Source organism: Puma concolor, chromosome C1, assembly GCF_028749965.1.
Source record: "Puma concolor isolate L17-30 chromosome C1, mPumCon1.1.hap2, whole genome shotgun sequence".
In the NCBI taxonomy this organism is placed as follows: domain Eukaryota; kingdom Metazoa; phylum Chordata; class Mammalia; order Carnivora; family Felidae; genus Puma; species Puma concolor.
The window spans coordinates 88,790,534-88,796,533 of record NC_141674.1 but is presented as its reverse complement, the minus strand read 5'-3'; positions in this window follow the sequence as shown (position 1 = coordinate 88,796,533).

Genomic DNA, 6,000 nt, shown 5'->3' with positions numbered 1-6,000 from the left:
AAACAAAAAAAGAGAAAAAAAGGAAATCATTTGAAAATTTGAAAAAATGAATATACTGTAGACTAAAATAAAATGATGGAAGTAAAATAGAATTTGAAAAAATTTACATAAAAGTAAAAATATAGTAAAAATATTAAAGAAAAATGTTTTTAATAGAAATTGAAAGTAAAAATTAAGTTTTTCTCTTTCTGTATTCAAGAAAAAGATAAGAAATGAAAAAGAGAAAAAAGAAAAAGGAAAAAAAGGAAATCATTTGAAAATTTGAAAAAATGAATATACTGAAGTAGACTAAAATAAAATGATGGAAGTAAAATAGAATTTGAAAAGAATTACACAAAAGTAAAAAATATAATAAAAATTACAGAAAAGTATTTTTAATAAAAATTGAAAATAAAAATGAATTTTTTCTCTTTCTGTATTCAAGAAAAAGGAAAGAAGTGAAAAAGAGAAAAAAAAAGATATAAATTTGAATAGATGGACCTGCCAACAGACTGAAATAGGACTGAAACTACTTCACTTTCCCCTAGGAGTCAGACCAAGAAGTGCTCTGTAGTCCATAAACTAAGCAGGTGGTGAGACCTGTGTTCTTGAAGAGGGAGGTTGGCCCAGTTGGGTGGGGCTTAGTGCAATGGCTCTGTTCTCCACTAGATGGCGCTGCAAGCCCACTGGGGTGAATTGTTGTGGCGCTCACAAGTGCGCATGTGCTGGAGCGGTAAAAATGGCGTCACCCAGTCTCCCATATTGGAACTCTGCTCTCCCTGATCAGCAATCATGCACCCATCCTCTGTCTTCAGCATTCGTCTACTCCCTGCTTTTTCACTGTCCGTGACCAAGCCCCAGGCAGCACCCCCCCTCCCGAGGCCTATCTCAGATGCAGCCACTTTCCCTGGCCCCCTACTTCTGAAGGACTGTGGCTTTGACCTGTTCCGCCCCTCTGCGTGTGGGTTTCACCAAGCAATGGCTGAATGTCGGCTGCACCCAGGAATGCTTGCTGGACCCTGCTGCTGCCAGTGCCCCGAGACTGCGGCTAGGTGCCAGCCTGCCCCAGAAAAAGTTCGCGAGATAGTGTAGCAACAGCGTTTCAGGGACTATGGAAAATCACAACACACATTTGGCACCAGGCTTCAGCCTTAACGACCTTGTTCTAGTACCAGCGAATGTGGCTGTTTTCTGGGGTCTGCTGGGACCAGGTGGCTTCAACAGTCTCTACCAAATGTCCTTCCAGCAGTGGAACCGCTTTTCCCCATGTGGCCCAAGAACCTCCCGGACCCCACTGTGTTCCTGGGGATTCGCCCTTCCCACCAGAGCACCACCAGGTATTGAGCCTGAGTTGCAGACTCTGTGTGCCCCTTGTTTACAGTCTTAATGGAATTTAAATCCTCTCCTTTCTCCTTTCTCCCTTTTTAGTTTAGTCCCTGCGGCTGTTTCCAATTTTCCACTTTCTCTCCAGCTGCTTCTAGGGAGAGGTGCTTTTCCCATATTCTCCCCTGCCCCGTCTCTGTTCTCTCTCCTCCTGCAAAAGTGGTTCCCTGCCTTTCGCAGCTTCTCTCTCCCCAAGTTTACCTCTCTGCACTGCGTACCTGCTGAATTCTGTGGTTGAGGTTGTGCAGATTGATGTGTTAATCCTCCAGTCAGTTTTCTAGGTGTGCAGGATGGTTTAGTGTTGGTCTGGCTATACTTCATGGACGTGAGACACACAAAAAACTTCTATGCTATTCCACCATCTTTGTTCTTCCCTCAGAATTTAAAGTATATTTACCTACCAATCAAAACCACAATGAGACACCACCTTACACCTGTCAGAAGGGCTAAAATTAACACCACAGGAAACAACAGATGCTGGCAAACATGCAGGGAAAGGGGGAACCCTCTTAAGCTGTTGGTGGGGATGGAAACTGGTGCAGCTGCTATGGAAAACAGTATGGAAGTTCCTCAAAAAGTTAAAAATAAAACTACCCCATGATCCAGCAGTTGCACTACTACGTATTTACCCAAAAGATATAAAAATACAGATTCAAAGGGGTATATGCACCCCAATATTTGTAGCAGCAATATCAACAATAGCCAAACTATTGAAACCAATATTGCACTGTATGTTAACTAACTAGAATTTTAATAAAAATTTGAAAAGACAAAAAAAAGTAAAGCATGTATACCTAAAAGATTTTTCCAAATTGCTAATTCTAATTTAACTTATACTGATAAAAAAGGTTTGTATAAGGATTAGATGACATACTATATTTGAAAAGTTTAGCACACTAAGCCTAGCATATTATAATCACTTTATTAATGCTAACTAATGTTTTTCTTAACTGAAAATCCAAACATTAAAGAGGTATACATGACAAGGATTAGGAAAAAATACAACTAACTCAGATTGAATTAATGTCCATTTATTGATCATCTGGTATATGCTATGCAATATGTTAAAATCTAAGTTTTTTTTAATTTTTAAAGTTTATTTATTCTGAGAGAGAGAGAGAGAGAGTAATCTGGAAGGGGCAGAGTGAAGGAGTGGGAGGATCCCAAGGAGGCTCTGCACTGTAAGCACAGAGCTAGGTGTGGGACTCAAACTCACAAACTGTGAAATCATGACCTGAGCCAAAACCAAGAGTCAGAGGCTTAACCAACTGAGCCAATCCAAGTGCCCCAAATCTAAGATATATTTTTAAAAAGAGTATATGGTTCTTGCCTTCAAAGAGTTCATATCCATGAAGAGAGAGACACACACATTTTTATGAATAAAGATAGTCCCATGAATTGAGTGTTAATAGAACTATGTACAAGATCATATAACAGCAATGATATGGAGCATCTACTTATGACTGGGAAGACCAGGAAAATTTGGGGAGGAAAAGACAGTTAATTGGAGGCTTACAGAAGATTTCTGCCTGAATTCTCCAGAACCTATGGGATATGATTTAGAGCACCCAGATGGAATCCAATCCATAGCCAGTTTTGAGTCCAATATATCCTGTTAGCAATGGCTAAGTTATGTAGATATTGGACATCTTGAACCCCAATGGGTAATCTGTGCATACCGAGGTGTTGAGAGGTGATGAGGAAAGAAGTGCATTGTTTAGTTATACCATAGCAATGCCCTTTAGGGGTGCCAGTGATCTCTAAGATATCCCAGGTTTCAACATGAGAGTAGTAGATCTGATTGACTTGAGGCTTTTTATAAATTCACAGAGGGAGAGAAAATATTGTTTCATGATCAGTACTTAGTTCATTGGCTTCTCCATTATATTGTGTTTCCTGAATCTTGGTGTATATTTAGAGCATATTTTGAAATGAGTGGAAAAAAGAAGGTACAGAGTTGGCATCCATGGATTTTTATATTTATGTATTTTATTTTTAAGCAAATTTGTCCTAAAAATCATTTACCTGTAGTAAATTCTAATTTAATTAATTAGTGCAAACTATAGTGCTAATGTGTGAGATAAGTCATTTACTTGTGAGACTAGCCATAAACTGAGCCTCTATATTTCAATAATACCTTTCTGATTTCTATTTTCATGAATAATACAGAAAAATTCATGTGTGTGTGTATGTATGTGTGTGTGTGTGTGTGTGTGTGTGTGTGTGTGTGTGTGTGTACACAAGGGAGAAAAAGAAAAAGGAGACCAGACTGTGAGAGAAAAACTTCCAAAGAAAATTATTATTACTTTTATATCTCTTCACTTTATTTCCAGATTATTGGCTTTTACCTATCATAAATATTCATTATATATTCTGGAGACTAGTTCTTTGTTAAATATATATGTTGCAAATCTTTTCTATTCGTCATATTTTTACTTTCTAAACCTTTTTTGTCAAGCGGATGTCCTTTTTTAAAAAAAATATTTTCAAGTTAGTTAACATATAGTGTAGTCTTGGCTTCAGGAGTAGAACCCAGTGATTCATCTCTTACATATGACACCCAGTGCTCATCCCCAAAAGTGCCCTCCTTAATGCCTGTCACCCATTTAACCCACCCCCATACCTGTCCCCCTCAAGCAACCCTCAGTTTTTTCTCTGTATTTAAGAGTCTCTTACAGTTTGTCTCCCTCTCTATTTTTACCTTATTTTCCTTTCCTTCTTCTATATTCATCTGTTGAGTTTCTCAAATCCCACATATGAGTGAAATCATATGATACCTGTCTTTCTCTGACTTATTTCATGTAACATAATACCCTCCAGTTCCATCCTCATTGGTGCAAGTGGCAAGATTTCATTCTTTTTATCACTGAGTAGTATTCCATTGTATGTATAAACCACATCTTCTTTATCCATTCATCAGTGGATGGACATTTGGGGTCTTTCCATAATTTGGCTAGTGTTGATAGGGCTGCTATAAATATTGGAGTGCATGTGGCCCTTCAAATCAGCATTTTTGTATCCTTTGGATAAATACCTAGTAGTGCAGTTGCTGTGTTGTAGGGTAGTTTTATTTTTAATTTTTTGAGGAACCCCCTTACTATTTTCCAGAGTGGCTGCACCAGTTTGCATTCCCACCAACAGTTCAAGCAGATGTTCCTAATGTCATCAACTTTATCAACTTTTTGCTTTAAGGCTAGTGCTTTTAATTTCATTTAAGAAATTCTTCCCTGGGGCACCTGGGCAGCTCAGTGAGTTAAGCCTCCAACTCTTGGTTTTGGCTCAGGTCATGATGTCACTTTTCATGAGTTTGACACCACCCCTCCCCTGCCCCTGCCCTAGGTCAAGTAGGGCTCTGCATTAGTAGCACAGGAGCCTGCTTGGGAATCTCTCTCTCTCTCCCTCTCTCTCTCTCTCTCTCTCTCTCTGCCCCTCCTTCCCTCTCAAAATAAGTAAATAACCTTGAAATAGTAAAAAAAAAAAAGGATAATAATAATAAAAAAGAAATTCTTCCCTACCCTGATATTATGAAGATATTCTCTCTTATTATCTTTTAAAAGTTTTATAATTTTGCCTTTTTTTAAGGTCATTAACATTCCTGGACTTGTTTTTTATATGTGCATAAAGTCACCATTTTAGAATCTTCTAGTTAATTGGCTATTTGAGTATATTGGTCCAAGACAATACTCAGGCTGTTGCTGTCCTGGAAATCTCTGCCATATAAGCCACAGAACCCAGAACCATTCCCGCTGGTATTTAGGCCAGACCGGACAACTCTCACCAGGCAGCATTAAACTACAGGCAGGACCTGGACAGACCTGGTTTGAATAGTTAGAATTTAGGAACTCCCAGCAGACACACCCTGGTTTTTTTCCTTGTAATGATGTAACCTCCAATTTTATGAAGTTAAATTTTCAGACTGTTTTATTGGTGTTATGAGAGACTTTTCCTATACTTCATTTAGAGTTTTGCATCTGTTTGTTGATGCAATTAGCTTATGATTTTTCTTTCCCATACTGTTTATTGGTATTTATTGGTATTAAGATTTTTCTATAATAATAATGATGATCATGATAAACCCTTACAAAGTGCTCCTCATGACTCCTCAAAGTGCTCCTTCCAGACTCATGGAAATACTTTATATGCACTAACTCACTTAATGTTTATCATCACTTTATGAAATGGGTAGCATTATCATTTCATTGTATAGATGAAAATAGTGATCTACAATCAGTTAAGTAACTTGCCCAGGCAGAGACAGAAAACAGTAGAGCCTGGAATTGCTTGTGAAAGATTGTACTTGTGTGTTCCTTTTATGTTTGGTAGGGTACAACCCTAAATGTCTCATTTCTTTGTGAGCAAATTTACTATGGATTCAATGTACATACTGATCAAAGAACTGTTCAGGGTTCCTTTTTCTTTTTGAGCATTTTATAGAAATGAATGTTTCAAATTTTTTAAATAATATTTTTCATTCACATTTTTTATTATATTTTCAATTCTTTAAAAAAAATTTTTTTTAATGTTTATTTATTTTTGAGACTGAGAGAAACAGAGCATGAGCAGGGAAGGGGCAGAGAGAGAGGGAGACACAGAATCGGAAGCAGGCTCCAGGCTCTGAGCTGTCAGCACAGAGCCCGA